At 43.7% G+C, this 15,014-nt stretch overlaps 1 protein-coding gene across 1 annotated transcript in view; it reads left to right on the top strand.

The window, feature by feature from the left end:
* ENOX1 (ecto-NOX disulfide-thiol exchanger 1) overlaps window positions 1–15,014 on the top strand; it is a 662,416-nt gene that overhangs the window by 137,336 nt on the left and 510,066 nt on the right. The window contains exon 2 of the mRNA XM_040267197.1: window positions 3,036–3,101. The gene's annotated coding sequence lies outside the window, so the exon portion shown is untranslated. The remainder of the gene's footprint in view (window positions 1–3,035; window positions 3,102–15,014) is intronic.

The raw sequence follows: 15,014 nt of genomic DNA, 5'->3' as shown, positions 1-15,014 counted from the left end.
AGCTCTGTGCCTGGGAGGCCTGGGCACACGCTCATGACAGGTTCAATTCTAGGAAAAGAGAGAACACGGCAGAGGGGAAAGACAAAAAAATCTGCCGAGATGTGGATGAACCTAGCGCCTGTCATACCGAGTGAAACAAGTCAGAAAGAGAAAGGCAGATATCGTGTAGAAAGGCATATATGTGGAGTCTAGAAAGACGGTACTGCTGAGCCTGTTTGCAGGGCAGCAACGGAGATGCAGACGTGGCTAATGGACGTGTGGACACAGGTGGGGGGGAGGATGGGACAGACTGGGAGAGGCCCAAGGACATGTGTACGCTACCGTGTGTGTGTGCAGTAGCGTAAAAGGAGAGAGCCAGCTGTAGCTGCTCTCCGGCACAGGGAGCTCAGCCTGAAGCTCTGTGATGACTGAGATGGGGAGGATGCGGGGAGTGGGGAGTGAGGTCCCAGAGCGGGGAGACGCATGCATGCATATAGCAGATTCATGTTGTTGTACAACAGAAACTAATGCAATATTGTAAAGCAGTTAGACTGCAATGAAAACAAATGAAGAAGGCAGAGGGAAAAGAAGTGTGGGAATGTTAGCAGAGAAAAGGGAAGCGAGGTCAAGGTGGCCAAGGGAGAAAGATGCTCCGCCATCCTCGCTTCTCTTCCTCTTCTCCTTCATCTCATAGCAGGAGGGGGTGAGAAAGCAGGCAGATTGAAAAGGGGGGAAAGAGAGTGAGATGAGAGGTGGGAGGGCACTTGGGGTGGTAAAGGAGAAGGAGAATGAGTCAGAGGAAGCGGAAGCGAGGGGGAAGGAGACAGGATGAGAACGATTTAAATGCGGAGAGAGGAGCCAGGCACAGAGAAAGGTGTGTATATGGTGGTGTCCCCAAGAGCCTTCAGTTGGTCCCAGCAGTGCACCCGCCAAATAGCCAGGGTCCCTCCCAGCAGACAGTTCCCTGACTTTTGTGTTAACTTCAATGCCATTCTGTTTACGGCCCCCCCGTGGTGCTGGTTGCGGTTGCACTCTGTGTGATCAGAGAGCCGCCACGGAGACCCGGCTCTGTCTTCCCTGCCGCCTCGCAGTGTCGGGCAGACTTCTGAGTCAGGGCTGCTTGCATTTGATGTCTGCTATCCTTCCTTGTGTACAGGTAGGAGAGTTGAAAGGGAAAGACTCTTCCTGAGCGTTGCTGCATTAGAGCTCATGCATACAAATATTCAAAGCAGTTGGGAAAAAACTCTGTACAGTACCAGGCCAATATTTTTCTCTAAGTAAGGTAGTTGACTTGTTCATGGCTGGGCTGGGGACTTGCCCTAATCCAGCACCACTCTCACTGTGCCTGAAGGTGGGCAGGAAGCCTTCATAATGTTCCAGGTCTGGTCAGGTGCTTTCTAAAGTGAGCACCCCTGGCCTCCTCTGCACCCTGGCTTCTGGTCCTGACCTTTCCTGACTAGAGCTCCCATTCCTATTGTAATTCCTAGCCTTCTGCACATTCTGCACTCTTTGCCCATGTTGGTTATTGTTGTTTAGTCATGAAGTCATGTTCAACTCTTTGTGACCTCGTGGACTGTAGTCTGCCAGGCTCCTCTGTCCATGGAATTCTCCAGACAAGAATACTGGAGTGGGTTGCCACTTCCTTCTCCAGGGGATCTTCCCAACCCAGGGATGGAACCCACATCTCCTACACTGGCAGGCAGATTCTTTACCGCTGAGCCTCCAGGGAAGCCTGTTTTAGTTATTATGGAGCATCTGAATAGATGTTCACTGACTGCTCACGGAATAAATGAATGGCTATGGTGGTTGTCTTATGAGTATAAAAGCAAATTCTTCTAGAATGAGCTATGCTTTTATGTATCTGTACCATTAGCCTATCTGTTCTGAAAAGGAAAAGTTGATTTAGCCAGCAGTAAGGGGCTTCTGGGGAGTTTATTCAGCTATAATTAATGGATTATGATTCCATTCACTTCTGGACACCAGAGGATGGTCTTGAAGTTTTAGGCAGTCTGTTTCTTGTTGAGTCTTGTAATTACAGGCCATATGCATGAGGCACTTCAGAACCATGCTTCTCAGACATGAGTATGCATAGGACTTAACGTGAGGATCTTGTGAAAATGATGATTCTGTTTCGGAGTTTTGAGCATTTCACATTCCCTGGGGATGCTGAGGTTGCTGGTCGGTAGACCCGACTTGAGTAACAGGATTTTATAAATGGTTCTAGTAAATAAAGTTGGGATTTATTCTATGAAAATACCTAGATGCATTTCTATAGTTTGCAGAACAGCAGACTTCCTAGGGGGAAAACTTGTAAGTGCTGCTGCTGCTAAGTCGCTTCAGTTGTGTCCGACTCTTTGCGACCCCATAGACGGCAGCCCACCAGGCTCCCCCGTCCCTGGGATTCTCCAGGCAAGAACACTGGAGTGGGTTGCCATTTCCTTCTCCAATGCATGCAAGTGAAAAGTGAAAGTGAAGTCGCTCAGTCGTGTCCAACTCTTCGTGACCCCATGGACTGCAGCCTACCAGGCTCCTCTGTCCGTGGGATTTTCCAGGCAAGAGTACTGGAGTGGGGTGCCATCGCCTTCTCCGAAACTTATAAGTACCTAACTCTTATTTCAGCTTGCAAATTTGTAAGAAATCTTTCCCACACTTAAACAGAGAAACCCTATACTGACCAGCCCCCAGAACTGCTTTCAAATGATCTTCTAGGTTGTACTCCTCTTAATATACAGCTTTATTTATTTAGGCTTTTCCGGATTTGGGAGGCCCTGGCCCTGGTGTAGCTACTTTGGCAACAGGGATGACTTCTAAAGGAGAAATATTCTTCGGAAGATCAGCAGTTCAAGGGCTGTGTTTATGAGACCTTCACATTTATTGATTGTGACCAAGCAGAGAAGTTCTCCAAGGACAGTCAATTAGAATGGCAGCAAGTAGGAAAGGGCAATGTTCAGCTTGAATTTTGCAAGTGAAACCTCGCCTCTGCTTACATATGTTCCAACAGATCTCTGAGTTTGAAGTTGGAAGTCTTCTCTAACAAGGCGGCTTTTATTTTCCAGGTTATCCACAGCCAGTATGATGCCGTCTTTATAATCCCTGGAGGAGAACGTGCTCATCATGTTCAGGTAAAGGAGTGGTGAGTACCACAGGCCACGGGCGTGACCAGCGGCAGGTTGCCTGTCACTGTTTGAGACAACATTTAGTTTCATTTTACAGTTGACATCATTCTCTTGTGTGTGTTCTACTCACTGATAACCAGCGTGCAGAGGGCCAGTCATGGGTGGTCTCAGTAAATTAATGCACATTTTGGAAGCATCTCAGAGTCTCTACAACAGAGTACCTTTGTAGACAACCAGGGAAAAAACAGGACTGGTCACCAGAACTCTCTCTCCATCTTCTACGGAGCTAACATAGACTTCTTATGATTGTTCATCTTTGTCACCTTATCAGAAGGCTTTTATCGTTTCAACATTGATGTAAATGGGTGAACACCAAAGACTCTTCTAATTAAAGTCTTATCTCTGTTCCCTTATCTGAAGTTGCATTTCTATAGAGAGCCTTTGCGTTTTCCTTTTAAGTAAATGTATGTCCCACAACTTTGATTTGCCCAAATAGGTCACCAGGATTAATTTTCCATTAACCTTTATTGCTTCTTTCTTTCTAATCATCTTTTTAGAGGATTAAACAGTTCCCATTGGGTCAATCTCTGTGTAGGATATAGACCATCTTTATTCTTTGGTGGCCTTTATGGAACTGATGTCGATGGTGGTAGCCTCTGGTCCAGTACTGCACTTGGCCCCATTAACGATCTGTGGATAGATCCCACAGGAGTTCTGTTGACCGTGGCAATTTTGTCATTGCCATCACTCTTTCATAACTGAGTCTGTATTCGTTTTCTCTGGCAGCTGTAAGGAAGTAACAAGGGCTAGATGGCTCAAACAACAGACACTTGTCATCTGGAAGCCAGAAATCTGAAATCGGCTTTGTTCCTTCTGGAAGTTGTAAGGGAGAATGTGGTCCTTGCCTGTCCCAGCTTCTGGTATCCTCAGGTGTTCCCTGGCCTATGAATGGCCAAGCCTGTGTCTTTGAATTGTCTATCTCCATGTTCAAACTTCCCCCCTTCTAAAGACACCTATCATGTTGAATTAGAGACTCCTTTAATGACTTCTCTCATAATTTAACCATCTGCATAGATTCTGTGTCTAAATGAGGCCACATTTAATTAAGACATATCTTTTGGGGATACATAAATTCAACCCATAACATTGTCTAAGGAAAGGCAAATTCATTCCTTTTGGTTTGCCCTGAAGAAACTAAAACCAAGCTTCTTGCTTAATATTAGTTGAATGAGCGAATGGCAGAGACCGTAATGACCATGGTCAAATTAAGTTGGCAAAAGTAAAGCACAGTGACCAGGAGCGGACAGGCCTTCTGCTCCGTTGTCCTCAGCAAGCTCTAACTTTCGGGAGAGTCCAAGTTCAACAACATCCTAAATGGGATAAGAGTTGTCCCTTTAAAAGTAAGAGCAAGTAGACAATTTCTAAAAGGTAGCACTCTGCGTGAGCCCAGCCCGCTTTCTCTGTCACATCTCAGGCTGAGCTGCCAGTTTACACACTACCTCTATCAGAACATCAAGGTATCTTTCCAGCTAATTCAAAACCATTTAAATCATACTTAGCCGGGCTGTTCTTTCTTTCCAGCTGTATCACTTTGCACTTATTAAATTTAACATTCTGTTCCAGAGCTCTCATCTCTAAACAGGCTCCTGAAACAGATCTGCCCCCGTTGTCTTCTCTCTTCTCTGTGCTTCTTCGGCTTCAGACTATTAGCTGCAGCCTTTTGTGTGTTTAGATTTGATAACATTATGAGGATGCTGGTCTCCAGATAGCAGTTAAAGGATCCATTTCTCAGAGATGTTTATTTAGAGAACCCTTATTTCCTGCAAGGGTGGAGCTTTCTGGATGTGTCTACTGTGACTTCCAGGAAAGGAAGTCTTACAGAAAGGCTTACCTTTCTGTCCCCAGAGGAAGCCTCCTGCTGAGCGAAATCCAAGACCATGGGAACTTGGTCCGAGGAATGAAGCAGGCATCTTTAGGGATCCTATGAATTGATGTCAGCCCCTGGGCTAGTGCTGCAGAGCATGGGGTTCCAGCTTGACCTCCCCAAGACTGCACAGCAGGCAGGCTGGGCTCATTGACTTCCAGGCTTCTCAACCCCACAGAGGCCGTCCTATGGCCAAATAATAGCATTGGCCCAGATAGCACTGGATTTATAAGATGATGACAGGCAGGAGAAAGTGAAAATGAAAACAAGAAGTCCTTTTAGCATTTTTATGTTGACACTAGTCCTAAGGAAATTGGTAAATTACATAACATATTTATAGGGTATGCGATGCTTGCAGGCAGAGTTCCACCAAATGCCACTGTACATGGTTGTATAACTTCATCTTCATGCTTCTACTGTTTACTTATCTTTTCCATTTTATCAAAGTGCATACTACCCTCTGTTGCAAGCCTTCTGTAACTTACTATGTGAATCTCCTCATTTGGTCTGTGAGAATGTCAACAGGCATAAATCAAAACAATTGATTTTGGTCACACCATGATCATATCAGAGTAATGGTGGAAGAGCTCTTTGATAGCAATGTGTCAGGTTCAATGAGCAGCTGCATCTTGATCGTTAAACTGTCCTTAAACAGCTTTTGTTGTTTAGTCGCTAAGTCATGTCCAACTCTTGTGACCCCATAGACTGTAGCCCACCAGGCTCCTCTGTCCATGGGATTTTCCAAGTAAGAATACTGGAGTGAGTTGCCATTTCCGTCTCCAGGGGATGTTCTTGACCCAGGGATCAATCCCGTGTCTCCTGCATTGAAGGCAGATTCTTTACCACTAAGCAAACAGCTTGCTTAGTGGCATCTGGTCCCATCACTTCATGGGAAATAGATGGGGAAACAGTGGAAACAGTGTCAGACTTTATTTTGGGGGGCTCCAAAATCACTGCAGATGGTGATTGCAGCCATGAAATTAAAAGATGCTTGCTCCTTGGAAGGAAAGTTATGACCAACCTAGATAGCATATTGAAAAGCAGAGATATTACTTTGCCAACAAAGGTCCATCTAGTCGAGGCTATGGTTTTTCCAGTAGTCATGTATGGATGTGAGAGTCGGACTGTGAAGAAAGCTGAGCGCCAAAGAATTGATGCTTTTGAACTGTGGTGTTGGAGAAGACTCTTGAGAGTCCCTTGGACTGCAAGGAGATCCAACCAGTCCATCCTAAAGGAGATGAGCCCTGGGTGTTCATTGGAAGGGCTGATGCTGAGGCTGAAACTCCAGTACTTTGGCCACTTGATGTGAAGAACTGACTCATTTGAAAAGACCCTGATGCTGGGAGGGATTGGGGGCAGGAGGAGAAGGGGATGACAGAGGATGGCTGGATGGCATCACCGACTCGATGGACATGAGTTTGAGTGAACTCTGAGAGTTGGTGATGGACAGGGAGGCCTGGCGCGCTGTGATTCATGGGGTTGCAAGTAGTCGAACACGACTGAGCAACTGAACTGAACTGAGTGCCTAAATTATGCATTGTTATAATGTTTGTGTTGTAATAAATCTTATTTTAATAACTAGGTTATTTTGTGTGTACCTAACACTTCTCTACCATTAAAGAGAAATACACCAGAAATAAAAACTTAAGTGCCTTGAAAACTAGAAACTAATTTACTGTTGCTAAGTATTTTCCTCTATTTCCATTTTACACTCTAATTTCAGTAATCTGAGATTTCTGAAAATTCAGATATATGCGTTTCGTGGAACTGATAATAATACACATATTCATTATGAAACTCGGATCTTTAAACAAAGGGAAAATTATTTGTTTTTTTAGTTAGTAATTAACAGTTTTTTAAAGACCTCTGAAATTTTAGAGTGTATTTATGATACATGCAAAGTATTTTAATTAAAGAACTTGTGCTTTGAATCAAGCTTCTATCAGACTTTCTCAGAAGATGTTTGCGCATGGGTAAGTTAAGGTACAAATCTTAGTGTTTGTTCTCCTTGGGTTCTTTTTCTGCCTCCGTCTCCTGGCAGTTCCTTTTTTGTTTCTTTTAAATCTGTGAGTTAATACCTAGTGCTTTTAAGCTGATAATAAAGTCACGAAGAAGACTGGAGGGCTTCTGGCACAGAGCTCAGAAGCTTGGCATACCTCTCCATCACTTGCTCCCCTGACATTTAGGTCTCAGGAAGCTTTGTCAAATTTTCTATAATTCTTTCATATTTTTGCTGCCCTCACTGCGTGGCTGATGCTGCTGGAGCACGAGCTGGCTGAGGCTCCGTGGGAGGGCAGGAGCAGCCCCGTCTCCCCAGGCCACTGTGAGTGGGAAATGAGATGATGGTTTCAAGACGACTAGCCCAGGGCCTGGTATATTATTAAATAAGCATGAAGTCGTCATTGCTCCCAGTGTTTACTAAACACAGAGCAAAGAGGACCTCGGCTCCCAGGAGCTGTGTCACGCACTGTGAGCCCTCCTCTCATCTTGGGTCTGCAGCCTGGACTTGCCTCCATCCTGCCCACAGCAGCAAGGATGCCCGTGCAGCGGGCTCATCCCCAGCCATACTCTTCCCTGCCTCGCTGCTGCTAAGGGGAAGTCAGGCCCTCCTAAGCCGGTGCTTGATCAGCTCACTGCCCTCTCTGACTAGGTTGGCCAAAACATTCGTTTGGGTTTTTCATACCGTCTCATGAAATACCCAAATGAGCCTTTTGGCCACCCCAGTATTCACTCTGTAAGTCATCAGTCCTGGCTACGTTTGCCTACTTCGGATTCTCACCCAGTTTGTTCTTTCCCATTCAAGCTCCATCTTCAGAACGTCCTCTCTCCACCATCCTTCAGGACCTCACTTAAATTCATCCCCTCTATGAAAACTTTTCTCCATTCAGAATTTACCCTTTCTTCATTGCAGGGGAACTTTCAACAGACTCTTCACATCACGCAGGTTGACACCTGCCTCTCTGATGTCACGACTCAGTTCATTAACCCCCTGGAAGGGCTGGCAGGTGCTTAGGGAAAGGGCCACGTACTCATTACATGTCCTGTTTGTGCTCAAAGCACAGCTTCTTGCAAACAGTGGACACTGCATTGATGTGTGTGACAAGAGTGGAGGGAAGACAGAGTTCCCGTAATTTGTAAGGCTGCTACAGAGGTGGAACCGAGGGATTGATTACTTGCCATCTGGGAGAAGCAGTGGTTGACGCAGGATCTGGATGACCTCTCTCAGGGCAGAATGACTGCCAGCAAAGGGAGGGGAGTTACATTAAACAAAAAGCTGGAACATCCACTCTGAAAGCTAGTTTATCCGCCCTAAGGCAGGGACGTGGGAAGAGACTTGGAAAGCCATGAAGCCGTATGGGCCCCGTCTTGACAGTGAATGACAAATGAACAGGTAAGAGCACCTCTATTGCGTTAAGAAGCTCTGCATCTCTCCAGGAGATGGCCCTGGAAGACTTGATTCAATTTAAGACTTCTCTGCCGCAGATCTGGAGATAATCACAAATGCAGAAATATATTTATGAAAGTCTGTTGCCACTGAGCTCAAAAGACCATAATCCTATTACTTGTGAGTTTGAAAAGGGTAAACATGAATAACCGAAAGGGAATATCGATTACAGGAGTAATATGAACAGGAATAATGGAATTAAAGTAATTGAGGCAATATTGGACCTAATGGACCTTGTTTCTCTTAATGCCTCTCTTCTGCTCTTCACATTGACTTGGCCCTAAAGTCGATTGGACTCTGTGCACCGAGAGAGAAGAACATAATGGGAGAATTAGTATTGCTGTCTATAAAAAAAAAATCAATCTGTTGTTCTTACAGAAGAACATCAATCAGTCTGTGAAATCAATTAGCTGGAATTTTTTACATTCAGCTCATAAGGTTACGGGACAAAGTGATGAGCAAAGCCGGTCTGCCTCGCACATAGTAGATACTCAGGAAAGGTTTCTTGAGTTAAAAGCCAGAGGAGACCATGGATTTTTGTTGAAACACAACTTCAGTGTAAGTCCTTTCGTGGGTACTGATTCAGTCCCGCCCGTTCTCATTCCTGGACTGTGTCCATCATGCTGTGAGTGGAGTTGACTCCATCTCACTGACCTCTGCAGTGAGTTCTCTCGCAAGTCGCTGCCTGGCCTTCCAGGCCAGTCTTGTGTGACCTCGGGTCTCTGTGTTATTTAAGGTCTGACCTGTTTGCTGTGACTAGGTTTTCTGCCCTGTAGAGCACTAGCAAATTACATTTCGGGGGAAATATCCCTTTGATGACATTACTGCCTCTCCAGAAAGCTTGCATCTCCCTTTTGTCTCCCAAGTTACAGGCTCATTGTACTTTACACCCTTCCCCAGCCTGTGGCTCTGAAGAGCTTCTGTCTTTAGACTTCTCCCACTGCCTGTCCACACTCAACTCCCACCGGCCCTACCTGGGCCCGATGGGGAAGGCACATGGGTCTCTGCAGGGCATCATTCCGTTTTCAAACCGGCAGGATGCTCTCCTTGGAAGTCTTCTTCTCATATCTATATCCCTCCAATTAGAGTCCGTTTGGCCAAGGCAAATCTGATCTTCCTTAAAACTGTGTGTTATCAAGAACTGTGTTGTGAAGACGTTTTTTTCAGTGAGATAAATGGTATGAGGAACTAAAGAGTTGCAGGCACAGAGTAATAGAATTGTTTTTTACCAGAAATTGGGCTTTCCAGGTGGCTCAGTGGTAAAGAATCCGCCTGCCAAGGCAGGAGACACAGAAGATGTGGTTTCAGTCCTTGGGTGGGGAAGATCTCTTGGAGGAGGAAACGGCAACCTACTTCAGTATTCTTGCCTGGGAAATCACATGAACAGAGGAACCTGGTGGGCTACAGTCCATGGGGTTACAAAGAGTCAGGCAAGACTTAGTGACTGAGCATATTTCAATGATAATGGGGTTTTCGATGTCTATAGGAGTGTGACTTTAAAATCTGAAGATCCTGCAAAGTACAACATGGCACTGTGTCTCTTTTCACAGGTTTGTTGTGAACTAAACTGGAATTTTAAAAAACAATTTCAACATTTTAAGGACCCACAATGATGAAAAACTAAGAGTAAAACTTAAAGCAGCTGTATTTTAAGCAGAAGAACTTTTCCTCCATACTCCTAGCAGTCTTGGTCTGCATTAAATAAATCTTATTTCTCAATCAATTGATCATTTTGTGTCTAATACACATTTTGCAGACTCTACAGTAGAAATGTTTCTAATGTTTGTTCTTCAAAGCTGAGTTTAAGTCCTTTTTCCTCCATTGACTTTGCCTATCATTCAACTCTTCTGTGTGGTAGTTTTTCCCCCTCCAAATACCTTTTTTTTAAGGCTCATGATCCATTTAAGGATCATTAAAATATTTTTAAATATTTAAACTTTTTGATAATTTTTAGATGCTATTCTGAAATAGGGATATATTTTAATTTCCCATAATGCCCAACACATTGTTAGGGCAGTGTGACATATTGATTTATAAAAATATACAATTATTAGGTTCAGTTTCACCTAAATTCCCAAGTTGCTCTTTTTCCTGCTTTCTATTTCATCTAAGGGCTTCACTGGTAGCTTAATGGTAGAGAATCCACCTGCCAAAGCAGGAGACTTGGATTCTGTCCCTGGGTTGGGAAGATCCCCTGGAGGAGGAAATGGCAACCTACTCCAGTATTCTTGCCTGGAGAATCCCATGGACAGAGGAGCCTGGCGGGCTATAGTCCAAGGGGTCACAAAGAGCTGGACACCTCTTAGTGACTGAACAACAATAAATTCCATATGAACACTGGAGTTGGTCTGAATGGTTTAAATTTTCTTTAAAAAGTTGAATAATCCCCATTTCAATGTCGATGTGGAAAGATGAAGAGTGAGATAGGTTTCCAGTTATAGATGATAACATGTTTTAGTTCCTGGTACTTTTCAAGACACCATTAAAGTGACATTTAAGTGATCTTTCTGAAAAAACAATCACCCACCTAAAAGAACAAAGAAATGGGGCAATTACCATAGCATTGTGGAATCTGTGAATGAGTGGTAGCTTATTGAGCACAGGAGAAATCAAGAAGTAGCCTTCTTCATTGTGTAAAGAAGTGTAAAGAAGAATTTACACTGATGGATTCTACAGAAGCTCAGTAATTTTCAGCAACAAGAACCCTTTGTAAATGAGAGTGAAGATAGGAGTAAAATCAGGGGTATTGATGAACGTTTAGATCTGCTCCCCAACTTTACACAGGCAGGTAACTGCCCCCTTCCGTTCTAACCTAGGAATGGAGGGTTTGTTTTTTTTTTTTTTTCTGTAGAGATGATAAAATAGAGGCTTCTGCATTGGAAGGTGTCAGGAAAAGTAAAAAGTGGTATTATCCATACATAGTGTTGAAATCAGGGAAATTGCATTGATTTACCAATTACAGTTACCTTCTTCTCCCTCCCTCCTAGCCCCAGGACACAGGGTGATAGCCCGCCTACATGAGACCCCAGGAGACTTCCCTGGGATTCTGACCTAAAAATATAACACAAGGGTGCTGAATCAGGGGTTCCCCAAAGAATAGGCCTAACTAGAACACTCCTAAAGTGAATCCCAAGTCAACTCTCCTTCCACCCCAACTCTCTCCCCACCATACAACCCTTTCTATTGGCTTTCTTTAATTATCAGCAGACAGCCAAGGAATATGAGATATTTAAGAAAAGTTTCTCTTATGAAAGACAGACACCAAAACGTGCAAACAGGAAAAAAAAAAAAAAAGCAACTTAGAGGAAACAGAACCTTTGCAAGAAGGAAGAAATCTTAAAAAAAGAAGTCACTTGTATCTTCAGAGACATAAGGTGTGATATTACAGCTGGGTCACAGAAAAGAATTTATAAGACTTGGGAGATTAAAGTTAAGGAAATTTCCCAGGATGTGAAGTAAAGAGAAAGAATGCAAAGTAATATAGAAAAAAAAAAAAAAAAAAAGAAATTTATAGGATTGGCCCATGAGGTCCAACGTCCAAAAACAGTACCACCCAGCTTGAGAGAATATAGAAAACAGAGGACAGAAAACCATCAAAGGACTAATTCAACAGAATTCCCCAACCAAAGACAGGAGTTTCCCAATTAAAAGATAATACCAGTGCTTATCATGAAATGTGACAACATTCTAGCAAATGACAGAGTCAGTCAGTCAGTTCAGTCCCTCAGTCGTGTCTGACTCTCTGTGACCCCATGGACTGCAGCACGCCAGGCTTCCCTTGTCCAGCATCAACTCCTGCAGCTTGCTCAAACTCATGTCCGTTGAGTCAGTGATGCCATCCAGCCATCTCATCCTCTGTCATCCCCTTCTCCTCCTGCCTTCAATCTTTCCCATCATCAGGGTCTTTTCCAGTGAGTTAGTTCTTCGCATTAGATGTCCAAAGTTTTGGAGCTTCAGCTTCAACATCAGGCCTTCCAATGAATACTCAGGACTGATTTCCTTTAGGATTGACTGGTTTGATCTCCTTGCAGTCCAAGGGACTCCAAAGAGTCTTCTCCAAACACCACAGTTCAAAAGCATCAATTCTTCGGCACTCAGCTTTCTTTATAAAGAAACTCTCATATCTGTACATGACTACTGGAAAAACCATAGCTTTGACTAGACAGACCTTTGTCAGCAAAGTAATGTCTCTGCTTTTTAATACTCTGTCTAGGTTGATCATAGCTTTCCTTCCAAGGAGCAAGTATCGTTTAATTGCTGCAGTCACCATCTGCAGTGATTTTGGAGCCCAAGAAAATAAATAAAATCTGCCACTATCTCCACTTTTTTCACCATATATTTGCCATGAAGGGACCATATATTTGATGGGACCAGGTGCTATAAACTCTGTTTTTTGAATGTTGAGTTTTAAGCCAGATTTTTCACTCTCCTCTTTCACTTTCATCAAGAGTCTCTTTAGTTCCTCTTTGCTCTCTGCCATAAAGGTAGTGTCATCTGCATATTTGAGGTTATTGATATTTCTCCCAGCAACCTTGATTCCATCTTGTGCTTCATCCGGCCAGGCATTTTGCATGATGTACTCTGCATATGAGTTAAATAAGCAGGGTGACAATATACAGTCTTGAAATACTCCTTTCCCAGTTTGGAACCAGTCTGTTGTTCCATGTCCAGTCATAACTTGCTTCTTGGCCTGCATACAGATTTCTCAGGAGGCATGTAGGGTGGTCTGGTATTCCCATCTGTTGAATTTTCCAGAGTTTGTTGTGATCCACACAGTCGAGGTTTTGGCATAGTCAATAAAGCAGAAGTAGATGTTTTTCTGGAATTCTCTTGCTTCTTCTATGATCCAGTTGACATTGGTAATTTGATCTCTGGTTCCTCTGCCTTTTCTAAATCCAGCTTGAACATCTGGAAGTTCTCGGTTCACATACTGTTGAAGCCTGGCTTGGAGAATTTTGAGCGTTACTTTGCTAGCGTGTGAGATGAGTGAAATTGTACAGTAGTTTGAACATTCCTTGGCATTCCCTCTTTTTGGGATTGGAATGAAAACTGACCTTTTCCAGTCCTGTGGCCACTGCTGAGTTTTCCAAATTTGCTAGCATATTGCGTGTAGCACTTTCACAGCATCATTTTTTAGGATTCGAAATTGCTCAGCTGGAAGGTCATCACCTCCACTAGCTTTGTCTGTAGTGATGCTTCCTAAGGCCCACTTGACTTCACATTCCAGGATGTCTGGCTCTAGGTGAGTGATCACACTGTTGTGGTTAGCTGGCTCATAAAGATCTTTCTTGATAGTCCTTCTGTGTATTCTTGCCACCTCTTCCTAATATCTTCTGCTTCTGTTAGGTCTATACCATTTCTGTCCTTTATCGTGCCCATCTTTGCATGAAATGTTCCCTTGGCATCTCTAATTTTCTTGAAGAGATCTCTAGTCTTTCCCATCCTGTTGTTTTCCTCTATTTCTTTGCATTGATCACTGAGGAAGGCTTTCTTATCTCTCCTTGCTATTCTTTGGAACTCTGCATTCAAATGGGTATATCTTTCCTTTTCTCCTTTACCTTTCAGTTCTCTTCTTTTCTCAGCTATTTGTAAGGCCTCCTCAGAGAGCCATTTTGCCTTTTTACATTTTTTTTTCCCTTGGAGATGGTTTTGATCACCACCTCCTGTACAATGTCACGAACCTCCATCCATAGTTCTTTAGGTACTCTGTATATCAGATCTAATCCCTTGAATCTATTTGTCACTTCCACTGTATAATCATAAGGGATTTGATTTAGGTCATACATGAGTGGTCTGGTAGTTTTCCCTACTTTCTTCAATTTAAATCTGAATTTTGGCAATCGGGAGTTGATGATCCGAGCCACAGTCAGCTCCCAGTCTTGTTTTTGCTGACTGTATGGAGCTTCTCCATCTTCACTTGTAAAGAATATAATCAATCTGATTTCTGTATTGATCCTCTGGTAATGTCCATGTGTAGAGTAATGTCCATGTGTAGAGTCTTCTCTTGTGTTGTTGGAAGAGGGTGTTTGCTATGACCAGTGTGTTCTCTTGGCAAAACTGTTAGCCTTCGTCCTGCTTCATTTTGTACTCCAAGGCCAAACTTGCCTGTTACTCCAGGTATCTCTTGACTTTCTACTTTTTCATTCCACTCCCTATCAAGAGAAAATTGGATTAAAGATTCACTGAGCATGGCCCCACCCATCAGAACAAGACCCAGATTCCCCCCACAGCCAGTCCCTACCATCAGGGAGCTTCTACAAGCCTCTTATCCTTTTCCATCAGAGGGCAGACAGGATGAAAGCCACAATCACAGAAAACTAACCAAACTGATCACACGGACCACAGCCTTGTCTAACTCAGTGAAACTATGAGACAGGTCATGGTGGAGAGTTCTGACCAAACGTGGTCCACTGGAGAAGGAAATGGCAAACCACTTCAGTATTCTTGCCTTGAGAACCCCATGAACAGTATGAAAAGGCAAATAGATATGACACTGGAAGATGAACTCCCCAGGTTGGTAGGTGCCCAGTATGCTACTGGAGATGAGTGA

This window comes from Oryx dammah, unplaced genomic scaffold (genome assembly GCF_014754425.2).
Source record: "Oryx dammah isolate SB20612 unplaced genomic scaffold, SCBI_Odam_1.1 HiC_scaffold_24, whole genome shotgun sequence".
In the NCBI taxonomy this organism is placed as follows: domain Eukaryota; kingdom Metazoa; phylum Chordata; class Mammalia; order Artiodactyla; family Bovidae; genus Oryx; species Oryx dammah.
Note: the sequence above shows the minus strand (reverse complement) of the source record. Positions and strands in the feature narration are given on the sequence as shown.